The sequence below is a fragment of the Sphaerodactylus townsendi genome, linkage group LG01, assembly GCF_021028975.2.
Source record: "Sphaerodactylus townsendi isolate TG3544 linkage group LG01, MPM_Stown_v2.3, whole genome shotgun sequence".
Lineage (NCBI taxonomy): Eukaryota > Metazoa > Chordata > Lepidosauria > Squamata > Sphaerodactylidae > Sphaerodactylus > Sphaerodactylus townsendi.
In genome coordinates, this window is record NC_059425.1 from 60,341,191 (window position 1) to 60,360,653 (window position 19,463).

General features: G+C 46.2%; 1 protein-coding gene across 1 annotated transcript in view; it reads left to right on the forward strand.

The window, feature by feature from the left end:
- TGFB2 (transforming growth factor beta 2) overlaps positions 1 to 19,463 on the forward strand; it is a 124,524-nt gene that overhangs the window by 66,652 nt on the left and 38,409 nt on the right. The gene's annotated exons all lie outside the window — the stretch shown is intronic.

Consider the following 19,463-nt stretch of genomic DNA (forward strand, 5'->3'; position numbering starts at 1 on the left):
ATTCCTGACACATATCACATTTACATGTCACATTCCCTAAAACAACCACCTTTTAATATTTTCAGTGTCACAGAACTTCCATGTACCTTCATGTGACCATAACCATCCACTAGACCAGGAGTGTGGAACTGATTTGTTACAAGGACTAGATATAACATAAATGTGACTTGATTGGGCTGTCCTTGGGGGGTGGGATGGCTGCCTCAGCTGGCAAGTCTGCAGTGGGGTCACCAACTCAGGGTGGCACTGGGGAAGTGGTTCGCCAGAGCAGGAGCGAGGGGGAGGGTTGCCTCAGCTGGCTTGTGGGCCTGATAAGCCCCACTCAAGGAGCTGGAGCCAGCCCTCAGATTGTATGTTTGACACCCTGCACTAGAGCATCCCCTCCATCCTACACAACCTCGTTACTCATTTGTCCACCATTGCCACCAACCAAGTCCATAGCTTCCACTTAAGTTTGCTTTCTGTGTCAGCTTTTTTCATCTTATTGCATATGATTTGCAAGGGCTATAAAAGACTTGTATGTTTAGGAGAACGCCACATTAACTAGGAGCCAAAAAGCAAATGAGAAGGGCTATCCAGTTAATTTAATTTGAATATGTTGTTGGAACAGATTCTTTAATGGTGCTTTTGATTTTGCAATCTCAGCAATGGAGAGGTTTTTACTACTCTATTTCTCTGAAAATAAGACATCCCCTGAGAATAAGACGTTGTAGAGGTTTTGCTGCAGTGCTAAATGTAAAATATCCCCCGAAAGTAAGACGTAGCAAAGTTTTTGTTTGGAAGCATGCCCGTCAAACAGAACACCAGAGAAGGCAGCTGTGGAGCGGAAAAATAAGACATCCCCTGAAAATAAGACATAGCACATCTTTGGGAGCAAAAATTAATATAAGACACTGTCTTATTTTCGGAGAAACACGGTACCTACTACAGCAGGCCACTCTTATTAAAATGCAGTGTGTGGTCTTCCTAAATGGATAAGAATTTGCCTTATCTGAGATAGTGTTTGAATAGCATGCTTAAGTTTTGTTTGAAGGGTCAGTTGGTAGAACCTGATTTATTTAGAAAGTACATTGAATAAATCTGTCCACTAAATCTGTTCAGATTTACAGGATCTAGAATGTAATGAAGGAGACTGGTTTCCTGAAGTGGGCTGATCAACCACATTTGTTATGCCATACAACTGTCAGAAGTAGGTCTGGCTTAAACAACTGAGTCCTCCAGCGTAGATCTATTTAGTTCCCATTTCTAGCACATCACTTTGATAAGATTTCCCAGAATCAAGTTCAGTTGTCTCTTCAAGCGTATTTCTTTAGTGACCAAACAGTTTAACTCAATTTAAGACCCTATGGCTTTCCTTGAAATAACTAAACAGCCTCACCTAAATGTCAGTAAAGGTTCCTCCGAAATCATTGAAAGCTGTTGCTTGTTGAGGTCATGGAAAAGTAACAGCAGCCATCCATTTGTACTCTGAAAGATCTAGACACTTGAAATAACATTGTTGTCTTTCCCCCAACTAGTTTTTAGTTTATTAATATGCAATAATAACATATCCTCTTGGAAACCAGCCTGAAATGTGTGAAGTACATTCTTTCTGCGCCAGATCCTGGCTCAAGAAACCATACTGGCATCAGATCCCTGTCTCCCATTGCAGGTGCATCCTGTCCTCCTCTAACAGGTTCCCCAGGAAGGCTGCTAGAATTGCATGGTTCCTGTGAGTCTGTCTCCACTCTTCTTCCCCTGCTTCAAACGTTCTAAGCCTTTAGGGCTTTGAAGAGAGGAATATTCATAACATACTGAGTTAAACATAGATGTGCCAAAAGTTTCATATTCTGAACACCAAACTAGATAGATTTATAACAGAAATGACATATTATGTTGGTTTGTTGGATTTAACAACAGATTCAGAGTACTATATTTCCCTGAATACTTTTTATTAGTAAATTGGCCCATCCCAAGGCCAATTTCAGTTTTTCTGGCCAGAGTATCAGTACAAATGGAAATATCAGGAGAAGTGACAAGAAGAAAAGTGACAATACTCCTCCATAAACCCTTGTAATGTGCTTTTGAAAGAAGCAGTAGGAAATACCTCACTTGAGAGGATGCATATGATGTTCATCAATGGAAAATAGTTGCAAGTTCATATACAACATAAGAGAGACAACTGTCCATGACCTCCACCATTTTAGAAAGTTTCAGTAGGACATTCAAAACCAGACCTTTGTGACTGTGGAGAAAAAATTATACTGTGAAATATTGTTATATTCTCTTTACTGCAAGGACCTTATTGCTATCTCTTTTCACTGTAATGCCATGTCTGGACTCAGCTCTTAAAGAATGCTTCTGCTTCAGACTTATGCATTATTAGTGTTCAGACAGTAGCACTTTCTCAGTTCACTAAAATATCTTATTTGTTTGCATGACCAGGGCGTGAATCTGAGTTGAATTAAAGAGACCTGGACAGTTCCAGTAGCCGTATACTGAAATACAGGGTAAAAAAAAAAATTTAAACTGGCCCTTGGAGGCTGTTGACTTAACTCTTATCCCAGAGCCCTTTCAGGTGTTTCTACAGGGGCACTTTCTTGTGGCTTCTTTTTGCAAAGCCATAATTATGTTTGAAAGCCAGAAATCCTTGGGCAGTTCCAGTCATGTGCATCCTTTGCAGCTGTTTGGGAAGATTGCAACATTCTGGTGGGTAAGATCTGCATACTTTGCAAACACTATCAGTGCAGGGTAGAAAGATATCATGGGAATGAGTTCTGATGCTGCTGCAGTAATAAAATGGGAGGCCCATGTAATAGATTATGAGGTTTATGACCTCTGTTTCCATTTCCATGAAGAAATACAGCTGTCTGAATATTTCAAGTTCATCTTTGGGACCCATGGATGAAATATCCTAGAGTCTGGCAGTTGTTTGAAAAAGTTAACAGCTTTTGGATAAGCACTTGATGATTCTAGGTTTGCCAGTACAATCCCATAACCATTCTAGGTTTGCCAATGCAATTCCAAATTTACCATTTAGGGTAAGTTTGCTAGCAGAGGTCTGATTCACTGAACCAAGCTGACCAAGTGAGAAAATCAGATAATCAGACATGAGTTGTATTATGCTCAATAATTATGTGGTTGTTTCCCTATGAACACAAGGAAACAGTTCAACCTGTTTATATTATATTATTTATATTATTTCGTCCACACAAGTTAAATTCTTTTGCACCCTTCATTTTGATTGGAGTGTAAAGCATGCAGTTAAGTTACTTGATATATTTCTCATTCTTAAAAAACCCTCAAGGTGAATCAGTTAATAGAAGAAAGGTCTTCCACCGAGATTAATTCATTTTACAGGTTGAGCCTATGCAGGTTGATTTAAATGTAAGTCATCCTGATTTCAATGGGGATTCAGCAATTATACCACAATGTACGATAATCCCATTGGATTGTGCATATTCCTGTTACACATCCCTTTTTGCAAATGTTATTTTTGTCCCTATACTACCAAGCTAAGAAGAAAAAGCTTTAACAATTTAAGTCAGCCTTGCAAATGTGATCACAGATGATTCTCATATTTTTAAGCAATGACCACCTTCATTTACCCTCAAGTCATATGATCGTGCCTTTGACAGAAAAAGGAGAGTCAATTTGTTTCTTCCCAGTTTCATAAGAGCAGATAGGAGGCAGGCCTGTGACTCAGGCACATTAATCTGGGCTGAAAAAAGGAGCAGCAATTCATGGAAGGAGATGAAAGTGTTCTGGGTATTTTTTTATTTGATTTTTTTAAAAGATTCCAGTGTAAGCAGCATAGCAAAGTGCATACCTGAGAATTTTCCAAACACAACACACATCTAGTTGCATATTTGATTTCAGCAGTGATACATGAGAAGCTGGGATTTCGATCCAAGGATGCGAATCTGATGGTGATTTGGAAGCGTCTCTGCCTTTCTCAAATTTTCTGGCGAAAACGGAAGAATGTTTTTTCTGTTGCTTGTCTGAAACAGTGCAGAAGAACATGGAGAGCCCACATTACATTAAAATACCTCTTGCAGCCTTCCTTTGATTTACCAACTACCCAGGACTTGGCTTGGCTTTATGACCATTAATATCAACTCTTGTTCATTAGCAGCAGTGCATCTGACATTCCTTGTCTTGCTGCTTAAATGGCTTTTGGATTGTGAGACATTAGCAAGGAGAACTTTTTTTCAGGACATAGAAAGATTATGGGGTAATTATCTTATCCCAAGAAATAGCAAGGAAGGAATCTGCTTTCATTCATCCTGCACCATACCCTGCCTTTTTCCTACATTTGCTGAATTGGCATTAAGCTGACTAAGAGAGAAAAGAGACTGAGTAGCCATGGGCTGCTCAAGAACCACATATATGTTTCCCCATAAGCAACTCTCTACCCATGTCTGTTTATATTATTAGTTCGAGCCATAGATAAGATCTTTTGTTTCCATAATTTTGTTAAGAATGTAAAGTAAATAAATTAAATTTGGCTCTAAAATCTCTGAAAAGAAAACAGAATAAAGCTCTTCCATTGAGATTAATAAGATTTACAGTTAAAACCCAAGCAGTTTTATTCAAATCCTTTGGCTCCAGTGGATCTTTTATTCAATAAAGTGTGTTTACATTTTCACCCTTGCAAGTATATAACTTTGGCTAGCCGCTAGATCATGCCCATTATTTGCCCGCTAATTGTCAGTACATTGCTAAACAGAAAAGCACCTTTCTACGTCCATTGAAGTCAGTGAGCTTGGAATGGTGCCACTCTGCTTTGGATTGTACTGCATATACTATGTTTTCCTCACCAAAGCCCAAAACTGGCCAGAGCAACTGCAAACCAAAACTGCCAAGCTGTGATATGTGGTGGGACTGGACTTATTTTGTGAAATTTCCTGCAAGGCCATCATACTACAGTTAGCTTTCCACAAGCACAGCTCAACAGACATTTCCAGTGCTGCTTTGGGCATGAGAATTGGTTCTCATAGGCCCCTTCCGCACATGCAAAATAATGCTTTTTCAAACCACTTTCACAACTGTTTGCAAGTGGATTTTGCCATTCTGCACAGCTTCAAAGAGCACTGAAAGCAGTTTGAAAGTGCTTTATTCTGCATGTGCAGAATGAGCCATAGTTATTTATTTCCAAACTAACTGGGAGGCAACAGCAGGACACAGAGAACAAAATCATGTGTGATTGTCAAGATGATACAGGTGTTTGCATAGTGGCCTTTAGTTTATGTAAAAGAAGGAGTTAAGATTTTTCTAAAGACAATAATTGTTAAATTATTCCATTCATGCTTTCTCTGTTCTACTCTGCAAGAAAATTATAATGTAGAAAGGCAGGTTCATAAGCTGGGACGGACTCCACACTTGTTTTGAAGAAAGCAAAGCATTCACCACTGACCAGGCTAAGCCAATGCTTCAATCTGTCACAGGGCCACCAGCAGTGATTGCTTGGTCCCAGATGTATTCCCTGTGCACTGAGCAGGGATATAGAACTTCATTAATCATTCTGTAATCCTCGAGTTGTAACTGTATCCATCATTTCACATGGCAAATATAATAGTCTAGCATAAGGGTAAAGAAAGATGAGGCCTAGAAGATGGATAACTTGGGAGAAAGAAATGGTTTTTCTGGAGGAGAATACAGGCAGCTTCCCATTTCAAATTCTATTCAGAAGGAAAAAAATGTAGACCTGGCACATGCCTTTTGAATTGCTAGATACAGATTTTTGATTAAGGTCTTTTCTCCTCATCATGAAAAACATGGTGTTTTAAAATGTTTATCTGCTTTCTGAGAAAAACGTTGAAGCTCTATATATATTGCTTAAGAAAATAGTGTTTGTTTTTGCAGATATGGAATTCTTGTTTTCTGAAAAATACACAAAAATCATATTTTATTTATTTACAAAATTTGTGTTCCATCTTTCTGCCATTACAAGGGCCACCAAAGCCCTAACAATTTAAAACACGCACAATGAAGTCACATTTTAAAACCATTCAAATCAACTTCCAATACAAACCATTAAAACAATTAAAAACAGATTTAAAATACATATGAAACATAAAAACGATTAAAACATTGGTTTGGAAGGAAAGACTGTTGAAGAAATGCCAAATAAAACTAACAAGTCTTCACTTGCTGGCAGAAGTTGGCAACAGGAGGTGATGGACAAATCTCCCTAGCAATAAAGCTCCAGAGTTGCCACCCGAGGGTGGGGCCACCATCACTCAGAGTTCCCCCAACACCCTGATAATCAAACCACACACTTATCTGTAAAGAAGACTCTGTCCCATAGTCTCCCCCAACAACAGAAGGTTGGGGCACCTCGGCTCCAAAGACAATTTATTGGGAGACAGGGAGGGGGGCTTTCAGTGGGGAATTAAGGGGACTGTGTGTAGGGATGCACTGCTGACCCAGCAGCACCGTAAGTAGAGCGCCGGCACACCGGCGCTCCTGCGGCCTTCTGGTCGCACCGCTCCCCCACCCCTCATCCCCCGATGAGTCACAGGTCATGAACTACCTGGCTCATAACCACCGGGTGTCCCGGACAAAGGGACAATGGCCTTGCCCCCAGGTGAGGATTAGGCCCAGACGCCGATGCTCCTCTCCGCACGTAGCAGCCAGGTGAGATCATGCATCACATGATGATCTCTCAGTCCCACGCTCTCCCGGAATTCTCCCCGTTCCGCCCTTCTACACGCCCCCGCTAGAATCATAATAAAAGGTGCCAGGAGCCAGCATACGGAGAGTAAGCCTGGAACAGGAAACCAGCTCCCGTTGCTGGCGCTCTCCACCAGATGAAATCACCGCGTCTCGTCTCGTTCTTCACGCTGACCTCGCGGCCGCGACTACAAGCTGGTGCCGAAACCCGGGAATCCTCGAACCTCCACCCTGCTCACCGTCGCCTGGGAAAGGGCCGCGGTACCGAAGTCCGCTGGATCGGTGCATCCAGGGACCACCATTTCGGTATCGCCCGTCCGCTGGATCGGCGCATCCAGGGACTCGAGTCCTAGGACACGCTCGCGTCCGACGGAACACCGGTGAGTATGGGGAGCTTGCAAAAGCAGGGCTTATGACAAGCACGTTAACGAGCTAAAAGCGTTAGCGAAGCGGCAGGGTCCCCGTAAAGAGAGGGGAGCTGCGCCAAATTGGTCGAGGAGATTGAAGCTCAATGTCCATGGTACCGGAGGGGACATTGAATCTTAAGGATTGGGAAAACATCGGGCGCACTCTTACGCTGCAGAGCCTGCAGCTCGGTGTCGCTGCTACTGGCGTGGAGACAATGTTATGTCGCCATCAGCCTGCAGACCTATGGCTCCCTTTGCTGTAGGCGCCCTCCTTTCGATCTTTCAACTTCAATTTCACCCCCGGAATTTTCTCTATCCTCTAAATTGGGCGCCTGTCCTCCTTCTGCCCCCAATGCTCCCCTGCCTCCTTCAAATTCTCCCGCGGCTCGGGTTGCTCCGCCTTCATTTTCTGAAGCCATAGCACCTCCGTCGGCGCCCGCGTAATGGCGCGGGTTTCAAAACCCTCGCAGGCGTATTAACCACGACCTGCGAAAAAAGGAAACCCTGACGGAAGGCGATACCAATATTCGCTTTATTCCCGTTCACTTCCACGGATACCGAGGATGGTATTGTTCGGCGGGTTGTCGAGTACCGCCCGTTGAGCTATAATATCCTCACCGAGCTCCGCAAAGCGATGTGGGACGTAGGAGTCACCAGCCCCTATGTGAGAGGCATGCTAGAAGCAGTCGCCAAGGAATCACCTAATGGTTCCGGATGACTGGAAGACCACCTTTCGCGATGCTTTTGAGCCCTGCACAATTTGTGATCTGGGAAAGCGAGTTCCGCCAGCAGTGTATCGCTGGGGAGCAGCCTCGGGCGGCGCCTACACCGCCAGCGCCAGCTTTACGGCCGATGCCTTCACCAACCCCAACGATCAGATTGTCCTGCCAGAATACCCTTACGGTGCGCCTCTGAATGCTTCTACAAAGGCGTTCATCAAAGGTCCCCTAATGCTGGCCAGCCAACCCAAAGTTTCTCCACCATCCGACAGAAACCCCAAGGAGCCCTCGCCCGATTTTGTGAACAGGCTCCAGGAGGCGCTTAAGAGGCAGGTAGATAGCGAGGAGGCCCAAAACGAGCTCCTCATGCGCCTCGCCAAAGAGAACGCCTCCACTGAGTGCCGTAGAGCAATCACGGGCCTAGGCAAAGATCCTGAACTGGCCAACATGCTTAAGGCTTGCCAGGACATCGGATCCTCCGCCCACCAAGCTAGCCTCCTTGCCGCAGCACTCTCCACTGCCAGGGGACAGCCCCAAGGTGATTGCTTTAATTGCGGCAGGTCAGGACACTTCCGAAGGGAGTGTAGGCAGCCCGGCGGGGGGGCCTACAACCCCGATGGAGGAGGGTCCTCCCCCAAGAGGCGAAGGCCCCCGAGGCCGCCCAAAACCCGATGCCCCCTGTGCCAGAAAGGCTTCCACTGGAGAAGCGACTGCCCGTCGGGAAACTCGCGCTCGGGCATCTCCCCAGCCCAGGACCAAGGGGAAGAGTACTAGAGCAGGCCCAAACACCAAGACCCACACCCAAACCACCCCCTCTCGTGGCATCTTGCTCATGTGCACCCAGCCCATCTCCTTTAAATTCCCCCACGAGGTCCTCGTCGCCCCAACCCAATATGGCGACCTATCGGGACCATTGGGCTGGTGCTGCCAAAGGCCTCCGCCACTGAGCAGGGATTGTTCATCATCCCCGGAGTCATTGACTCCACGCACCAGGGACCCATCCATCTCCAAGTCTGGACAAACATCCCGCAGGAGTTGCCCAGCGGGACCAGCTGCGCGCAGCTGATCCTCCTGCCCCATGCGCTGCCCGCTGCCGACGCAATAAAGGCCACGAGCCCCGGCAGCCATCAGGGCGCATCCAATACTACCATTGCGGCAGTGGAAACACCCATCGGAAGCTCCCGCCCGTATCTGGAGCTCACTGTGGAAGGGTGTCTGTTCAAGGGCCTGGTGGACACCGGCGCTGATGTGACCGTCATCAGAGCAGCCGAGTGGCCTGACCAGTGGCCAACAGAGACCTGTCCGCACATCTGGGGGGTGGGGGGAAAACAAACCGCGAGACGGAGCATCCGCCCGCTCACGGTCCACAGCCCAGGGCTCGAGCGGCAGCTCACAGTCCGCCCCATCGTTCTGGACATCCATGTCAATCTCTGGGGAAGGGACCTCATGAGCCAGGTCAAAACGACCCTAGTCTGGGATGGATAAACCCATCACACAGATCATAGATCCTAATTGTGCCTTCCGAACTCATTCTCGAACTTCCGCAGGGAAACTACCCCCCTTTTTCTCTCTTTTCTTTTCCCTCTATCTTTCAACCAGCAGAGGCGGGAGGGCCAATTGGCTGACTGGCCCTCCCTGGATTAAAATCTGGGCCCGTCCTGGTACCGCAGCACTGCCAGGACAGGCCCCAGTTTAAAAAGGAGGCTGCCGCCACTATGCCCCTGACAAACCTGTTTGGCTTGTGGGTACCATCGCCAGGGCGCTTAGCCGAAACCGCCTAAGGAGTGGTTTTGGCGGCCAGGGCGATACCTCTAGTCAAAGGGATGCTGCCGCACCAAATTCACACACAAACCTGGGTGGGTGGTGGTTGCCCAGAGCCTGGCGGCTGTGCAAGGCCAGGCGCTTGGCCGAAGCCGCTATAAGGAGCGGTTTCGGCGGGTGGCAATCCCAAGATAATTGATTACAAATTCAGCACCATTCCAGCCTCTCAGCGTTAACCACCAAGGTCCGCAGTAAGTACATTTTCCCCGCAAAAGAAAGAACTCCTCCCCTTTTGTGTGTGAAATTTACCCCTAATCGCATACGATTACTTTGTCTCCCGGATGCATCCATCACCCAAAAGCGCATCCAAGCCCTCTTTTGTGTTGCAAATTAAGCATGCATACCCACAATTCCCCCAGGGTCCGCTTGCCCCTCCTTCCTCGAGGATCGGACCCTCGCTTTGACGCACCCTGATGACGTCCTGAAGCCAGCTTCCATCAGGATCGCCTACCCTCTGCCCTTCCTGTCAAACAATTTAAAGAAAGAGGAGTGGACGGCCCCCAGTAGACTGCATTAAAAGCAACCCTTACGCAGGCTGCAAAATAAGCCTGTCGTCCTATATCAAACACTAAACCCAACAAACCTGATTTAACAAACTTGATTTTGACCTCCCGCCATCGCCTCTCCAAGCCCGGCAAGACCCAGCCCCTCCACTATAACCTGGGAAGGGGTGTGTTTCAGTCCCTCTTCCTACAGATCTCCGGTGGATTCCGACTTCGCCATGACAGGCCAGCCCATGGAATAAGCCAGGAGGAAATCGACTTCATCCCGGAGATGGAGCGAATCTCTCTGGAGGATCCCGCCCAGCGGCCTGCGGCCGGAGCGCCGCCACCGGCCTGGTAGACGGTCCAAAGATCCGGATGACCTGGGGGAATGTCAAAGCAACGCCAGCCAAGCTCAAGAGCTGCTGCGCCCATGCAAACCCCCCGAGGCGCCCGAGAACCTCTGTGCGCCCTCTTTGCAATCATCACTGCCAACTCGGCGGCCACCATCCTTTGCCTGCTCTGCTGCCTCCTGCCGGTGGCAGTCGGCCACCCCCGGACGAGATTGGACCAGACCAGCATCTGGGAGCCATGTGCTGCCGCTGCCAACGTTGCGTCCTTCTGCCTGGGCCAGTACCGAGGAGGCGGGGACCTGCTAAGCTCCTGCCTGCTCCCCGTTGGCCAAGCCCCTGGAGACTTCCTAGCGGAGTCTGGCTTAAGCCCCTTTATGAATGCTTCATCCATCAAGTACTCTATGAGCTGACTGGGGACCCGTCATCCAAACCCTCCCGGCCGGCGACTCTCTCCCTTGTCACCAAGACTGTCGCTAATCACAAGTCCAACACCTGCGCCCGCATCTCCGGCGCGGCAGGGCGAGGAACCGACCCGGGCCCATTCACCCGGTTGACCAACTGGAACTGCAGCCAGCACAGAGGACATCCCCGTGTAATGCGGGAACATCTTGCTCCCGAAGGGTTGGTTCTGGACTTGCGGGGAGAGAACTTTCAACTACATCCCTGCTTTCGGCTCTCTGCGGGACTCTCTGTTGCCTTAGTCGCCTCACCATCGTCCTGCCTCAGGCTCCACCCAGGAGCCCGGGCGCCCGCCACCGCTCCACTCTGCCCCTCGACCCCTCTTGCGAGACGATCACGGTTGCCCTCTCCGAGCCGGAGTTAAGTCTCCCTCGCAACTTCCCTAGTGGGAGTCCCCGGACTCGCTTCTTACAACGCTAAGACCATTGGCGGCTGGCCTGTGCCCTTCGCGAAGTCCATCAACTCTACCTCCATTGCTCTGGATGCTCTGGCCTCCAAGCAGCAGGAACTTCGTCAGCGACTTTAGATAATCGTGCCGCTATTGATTATTTGTTGTTATTGCATCACCAAGGTTGTGAGAATGTACATAATATGTGTTGTTTTAATCTTTCTGATAATTCCCATTTGATTCATATGAAAGTGCGTGAACTGCAAGATGTTGTATCTAATCTGAAGTATGACGTTCTACCCCACTGGTGGTCAGCCCTCTGGAGCTGGCTACCGGGGGGATGGTTGAGTGCTATTGTACAGCTCTGCATTGGCTTGATTGTGTGCCTCATTGTCGGATCTTGTTTCATTCAATGTATATCTAATATTGCCTGTAACATGTGTAAGAAACCCCTTGACTTTCCCTTACATCGCAACCAAGTCCTAATGTTGCACAAGCAACTCGGCCAGCTTGGCCAAACGGTGGAGGAGACGAGCGTCCCCCTAAATCGCCCCCTAACATTTCGGCCTCCCTTCTAAATGTAAAGAAAAGGAGGAGATGTAGGGATGCACTGCTGACCCAGCAGCACCGTGAGTAGAGCGCCGGCACACCGGCGCTCCTGCGGCCTTCTGGTCGCACCGCTCCCCCACCCCTCATCCCCGATGAGTCACAGGTCATGAACTACCTGGCTCACAACCACCGGGTGTCCCGGACAAAGGGACAATGGCCTTACCCCAGGTGAGGATTAGGCCCAGCAGCGATGCTCCTCTCCGCGCGTAGCAGCCAGGTGAGATCATGCATCACATGATGATCTAGCAGTCGGCGGCTCTGCCGGAAGTCCCCGCGTTCCGCCCTTGTAGGCGCGCCGGCTAGGAGCATAATAAAAGGTGCCAGGAGCCAGCATACGGGAGAGTCGCCTGGAACACGGAAACCCGCGCTCCCGTTGCTGGCGCTCTCCACCAGATGAAATCACCGCGTCTCGTCTCGTTCTTACGCTGACCTCGCGGCACGACTACAACTGTGAAAACCAGTTTAATCAGAACTGGCTTTGCCAAGTATGGTGCTTTGATATCTCATCAATAAATGCTACTGATCAGTACTTCGGAGTCTGTTTATTGGCTTAAAGTTCCGAGACCCAACAGTTATCATTTCATTGTTACTGAAAGAGAAGACTGTTCTGGATTGAAACCCGTATGCAGATCAGGGGGTAAACTGTAAACAGAGAGGTGGAAGAAATTATTTCACCTTGCACCACAGTAACTAGAATCTGTTTATTTGCAGTTTCTTTTCTTTTTTATAATATATTTTTGTTATTTTGTTGAAACTTAAACACTCCTACTAGACAGAGGTCTAGGGAATCCAGCCAGAATAAAGAAAGCATTGCAACCACTTTTAATCACAATCAAGTGACACTGATAAATATTTGCATCTACTGCATCAAAGCCTAGTAGTACATGACTTATGTGATTTGGTCATAAAAGAGAAGCCAAAAGCAATGGGGTTGTGGCTGTTGTTATTAAGGATGGGCAGTGTACCAGGAAAGGAAGCTTGTTGGGGAAGGGGAAGAATCCTTCTAGAGTTTAACAAACACAAAAAGAAATAAAAATAAATCTTCAGAACATTTATTACCCACTTTCGTTGGCAAAGTTAGACGGGAGCTCTCTCAGATTTTCCAGCATCCATGTACATTTTTGTGTACGAGAGTAAAATATTGAAAGCATTCTGAATGGGCTACACAAATGAGAAGAGCTGTTTATGTTTCCCCAGCAGCAGTTAGTTCCGCTCACTTTCGATGGATGGTTGGTCAAAGAATGTTTGGTGCTTCTGCTCTCTAGCAAGAAATCTGGGCTCACTATTGAAAGGGACCAGACTCACTTCAGGGCAACTTCTTCTCAAGATTGGTAGGCCATTATCAGAAAAGTCTAAAAGACTCTTATCAACATAATTTTATTATTGTTACTGCTTATATAGAACCATCCATGTTTATGGCACTTTATAACATATCATAAGCAGAAAGGAAGCCTAAGATGCTGTCAATTTGAATGTCGGTAGTGAAGGGAGGAGATTAAAGTATATGTTATGAGTAAGGTTCATGTTAAGGTATTCTGATTTGTTTTTAACGTAAAAAAGCAGCTGGGGGAGGGGGCTTCTGAAGAAGCCATAGCTCAGTAGCAGAGTCTATGCTGCTTTGCTTGCAGGAAGTCCCAGGTTTGGTTCCCAGCATCTTCTTTTAAAGGATCTCAAATAGTGATTGTTGGAAAAAACCCTTTGCTACCTGAGAACCTTGAAATGCTGCTGCCAGTTGGCATAGATAGACTATATTGCTTTGTAGTGAGTAAAGGGGAATATCAGAATCTGTTACATGACAACATCAAATAACATGACATTATGAAGATATCATATGTGAAGACAAATCTAACAAAGTAATATCTGCTTTAAGGTAGCTCAGGCTTTCTGGGGTCAAAAATGTAGGTCTTTCCCAGCCGTAATTTTCTACAATTTTTAATCAGGAATGACAGGACTGAAACGATGGCTTTCTGTATGCAAATCATGTTCTTCCCTTATGCCAGAATTGCCTTGATACTGTAAACCCATCACAGACTGGTAACGCTATGCTATAATCCACTTAGCATTGGATTATAAGAGCATGCAGAGGTGTTATCTTTTCTGACTGGATGCGTTGAATCAGCTGTTTTCTTTGTGCAAGATACAATTAAGCTTAGTGCGTTTCTGAAGAGGCAACACAAAGGTCTAACATCTATACCTGATTAATTCTTGCACACCCACAGGAAAGGAGCTGGCTAAAGATTTAATGTTGGTCTTAACTGGGTGTATGTATGTGTGGTGCTGCTTGAGAGCATCATATCATGGGTTTAAATGGACTTCAGCTGGTTTTGATTGCACAGACATCAACAGGATTGTTTAATTATCAGCTGTGCATAGATTTGTACCTTCCTTACCTCTCAAGGTTTGCAGTGAACCTTTTATTTATTTTATTTTTTATTTAAAATATTTGTTAGGCACCTTTCTACCTTATGGGACTCAAGGTACTTAAAATATAAATAAAACAACACTAGTTAAAATACATTTAAAAACCACAAATCTCAATTAGAACATCAACAAATAAAAACAAAATTAATCAAATATAGTCCAAAATAAAAGAGAAGAAGAGTTTGGATTTATACCTTGCCTTCCTCTCCTGTAAGGAATCTCAAAGCAACTTACAAATGCCATCCCACTACTACAGCATGCTGGCTCTTCAGCTGCCTCCTAAAGATCAAAAGTGAGTGGGCCAGGAACATCTGCCTGGAGAGGTTGTTTCATAATCATGGGGCTGTCACTGAAAAGGCTCTCTTTCGCGTGCTCGCTTCTTTGGTTGATGGGGTTCTTTGATTGATGGAACAGTCAGGAGGGCCCTGCCCTCTGATCTTAATTCACCGTTATTTCTGATGGTGAAGTGGGGCAGAAGATAACAGGAGAGGGGCTTGGCTTGCAGCACAGCTGACAGAACACTCTTAAATGAGTATAACGGCAGTAGCAGAAGTAAATGTCAATGTAATCTGTACTCTACTGCTGTTATAATTTCCTTTCAGAACGTTCTGTGTCACAACCAGTCAACTCTAGTTGACCAGCGCAATTTGAAGAGTGTTGTACATGAAGTGTTCTCTGGTGTTGATTGTCATGGAGCACCTGGGCTCTGATGAATCTGCCATCTATTTCGTTGATCAAATCAGCCATACTTAGTTAATTCAGGACCGTACTTTTTCCATGCAGAGTTAGGCTCTGAGCAGTTCAAAGCCCAGTCTTGTTCTGTTTATTTGGCTTCCCCTCCCCATCAGCATCTCCATCAATTTCTCCAGCCGAAGCAAATGTAAAAGGAAGGTAACTACTGGTTAGCTGGAATTATTACCATGTTAAACAGCCATTTATTTCATGACCTCTGGAAGGGGATGCTAGACCTTTACATAAATAAACAGACGAACAATTTAAATAAATAAATGGCATGAAAAATAAGTGTCTCTCCCTGACAAATTACTTGTCTGTTACCAGTCAAGTACAAGGAACAGCACTATTGTAAATGAGAAAAATAGATAGCAGTTGCCATCCTGGGAGCTGGGAAGGTTAAAAGGTGCAGCTGTAGAATCAGTGACACTGACAGAATCAGACCCAAAGAGCAGTGTTCCCACAGAAGGAGACTGGAAGCAGGGAAGTGTTGCCCCAGATATTCTGCAAGCTGATGGAGTGATTTCATGTACTTCATATTAAGATCTTTGTGACATTCTGAATATTTTGACCTTACTATAACAGAACTAGGTAGGCACTAGGACCCAAGTGAAGCATTTTGAAACAAAGATGATCCAGCATGTGGCAAATGAAGTCACAGATCTTTCAGTGGAAAAGAGCACAGTAGAGCTGGATGGGAGTAGAGTACATCTGTCTGTTTCACAGCCTGTGATTTATTGATCTTTGAGCAGATAAAACGTATTTTTGGAAGTTGTAACTTAATAACATAAGAAAGATCCTGCTGGAACAGACCAGAGTCCATCTAGTCCAGCACTCTGCTATTCACAGTGGCCCACCAGGTGCCTTTGGGAGCTCACATGCAGGATGGAAAAGCAATGGCCTTCTGCTGCTCCTGGGCACCTGGTCTTCTAAGGTATTTGCAATCTCAGATCAAGGAGGATCAAGGTCAGTAGCCATAGATCAGCTTCTCCTCCATAAATCTGTCCAAGTCCCTTTTAAAGCTATCCAGGGTCGTTTCCCCACTTACCATCGACCACCCTTCACTGGCGTTCCTGCCTAGAGACATGGGGTACCCCTTGTCCCCGGGCGCATCGATTGAGGTCACGTGGGGGGCGCCAAAACATCCTCCCACAGAGCGAGGGATTGAGCAAGCCCTAGAAAGCAGGCACTGAAGCAGTGGACTGCTCCCAGTGCCTGTCGTATCCCCGCCCACTCTGTACTGTGGCCTGGAGTGTCCAGGGGGCGGGGGAGAAGCCACTGGGCTCCCAGGAGCAGGACTGGGGAGCTCCGCCTCCCCTCCCTCTAACCCAGCATGCCTTATTCGCCTTAAATGAAGTGTGGCATTACTCAGAAGCCTTCTCCCCGGCAGCAGGCACAGGAAAAGGCAAGCTGAGCAGGGAGCCCAGAAGCAGCAGCAGAACTGAAGATGATGCTGACGTTTGCTTGGTAAACCTTCAGATGAGGGGTGACTTGTGAGAGATTTACATGCTTAAAAGTTAATTCCCACTTGCACTGGCTTGGAGCTGTTTCTCAGGCTAGTAGCCTACCTCACAGGGTTGGTGTGAGGACACAATTAGGAAAGTGGTGGGGAGAGAGCCATGCCTGTTTACTGCTGGGGTAGGGAGGTGATTTGTGAAAGATGATGCTGAATGTTTTGCTTGGTAAACCTTCAGATGGGGGTGACTTGTGAGAGATTTACATGCTTAAAAGTTAATTCCCCCTTGCACTGGCTTGGAGCTGTTTCTCAGGCTAGCAGCCTACCACCTCCACCAGGTTGGTGTGAAGACACAATTAGGAAAGTGGTGGGGAGAGAGCCGATGCCTGTTTTTTGCTGGGGGGTAGGAGGTGATTTGTATGAGAGATGATGCTGATGTTTTGGGCTTGGTAGAACAGCCTTCCAGATGGGGGGGAATTTGACTTGTGAGAGAGATTTACATGCTTAAAAGTTAATTTCCACTTGCACTGGCTTGGAGCTGTTTCTCAGGCTAACAACCTACCTCATAGGGTTGGTGTGAGGACACAATTAGGAAAGAGAGTTGGTGGGGAGAAAGCCATGTATGTTTTGCTGGTGGTGGGAGGTGTTTTGTGAGCTGGTGCAAAAAATCATTGTGGGGGAGGGTGGTCGTCCATACCTGGGGTGGGGGGGCACCAAACTCAGATTTTTTCCCCGGGCTCCAGTTTTCCTAGATTCGCCCCTGCCACCCTTTGCTGCGCGCTACTCTCAGCGCACGTCATTTCTGGTGCGCTCCCGGGCTTCCTGAGCGTGGGGTCATCAAATGGCGCCGTTTTGAGCAGCGCCAGGAATGATGCGCACTGAGGGGGCACAAGAGTGGCAGCGTCGGGGCGGCTGCGTTGTTGCCGCCCCTGTAGTGGGGAGTGCCGCGTGACCCCGCACTACTTGACGAGAGTAGCGCGTAGTAGATGGTAAGTGGGGAAACGACCCAGGTTACTGGCCATCACCACCTCCAGTGGCAGCATATTCCAAACACCAATGATGTGTTGCGTGAAGAAATATTTCCTTTTATTAGGATTAATTCTTCCCCCCAGCATTTTCAATGTATGCCCTCTGGTTCTAGCATTGTGAGAAAGAGAGAAAAAATTCTCTCTGTCAACATTTTCTACCCAATGTGTAACTTTATAGACTTCAATCATATCCCCTCTCAGATGTCTCCTCTCCAAACTAAAGAGTCCCAAATAATGCAGTCTCTCTTCATAGGGAAGGTGCTCCAGTCCCTCAATCATCCTCATTGCCCTTCTCTGCACTTTTTCTATCTCTTCAATATCTTTTTTGAGATGTGGCGACCAGAACTGAACACAGTACTCCAAGTGTGGTCACACCACTTCTTTATATAAGGGCATGACAATCTTTGCAGTTTTATTATTAATTCCTTTCCTAATTATTCCCAGCACAGAGTTTGCCTTTTTCACAGCTGCCATGCATTGAGTTGATATTCCCATGGAATTATCAACTAAGACACCCAAATTCCTTTCCTGGTCTGTGACTGATAGCACTGACCCCTGTAGCGTGTATGTGAAGTTTGGATTTTTTGCCCCTATGTACATCACTTTACATTTTGGTACATTGAACTGCATTTGCCATTTCTTAGCCCACTCACCTAACTTATAAAGGTCCACTTGGAGCTCTTCGCAATCCTTTGCAGTTCTCACCACCCTACATAATTTGGTATCATCCACAAACTTGGCCACCACACTACCCACCCCTTCTTCCAGGTCATTTATGAATAGGTCAAAGAGCACTGGTCCCAAAATGGATCCTTGGGGGACACCACTTCCTACATCTTGCATTTCTTACAAGTTTTTCTTGAGCCCCACAATAATTTGTTGATTCAGTCAAATGTACATCTTTAAACATGTTCTAGATATGTACCAAAGAGATACTCGTAGCTAGAATTAGAAGTGACAGAATATGTGTGGCTGTTTCTGAATAAATCTCTGGGTGACAGAAGACAGGATCTTTTTCTTCACTGGATTGCTTGCTGGCAACTTTTTTTCTGGAATGATGTTTCTCAATCACATCCTCTCATTCATTTCTAGAACTTATTTGATCACATGAGCCATTTCACATGTTACCAAGTAACACCCTGTGTAACAGTCTCACATGTTAGATTTCCTCAGTTGCCACATGTTTGTGTTGCATCAGTGCTACATGTGGAGAAGTTACTTCAGACTTCCCTTTCACTGTGATCCTGTGCAGCAGCCCCATGGGTGTATCCTTTGGACCACTGAGCCATTCCACAACTATTTGATTTCCCCAGCTAGCCTTATAGCACTTCCCAGGATTATTTTAGGTCGGGAAAATGGTTTGGAGGAAAGCTAAATGATCCCCCTTTTCTGCCAAATGTATATATGGAACACTACAATAAGAGGAGGAAACTCACTGGAGAATATTGTGTAGGAAAGAGTTAAGAAATCCCCCTGCCCACCACCTGTCTGATCTTGGTCATTTTCCCACAGGTGGATTTTCCCATTTAAAACATTCCAGTAAAGTAATGTTATGCATATCTGCTTGTAAATCTGGTTTGGCCTTTATTATTTACTTATTCAAGTCAAGACTCATGACATTTGAAATACTTAAAACACAAAACACATTGTCGAGGATTTAGATATTTTTACTCTAGCAACACAGGGCAAATGTCTCGCCATTAATTCCTATTTTCTTGGCAAATGTGATTAAGCATAAGTAAGTCTGAAGTCATTTGTGAAACATCAGCTGTCATGAGTTTCTTCCAATGTATAATCATCCAGGATTTTCCACCATTGCTTTCAAAGAATAGGGTTAAATGCATGCCCCCGACAGAAAGTTGGAAATGATTTGCTGATCACTATTAATCTGCTGTTTCTGTAATCAAACATATGTGTTTGTTTATCTGGCTAAA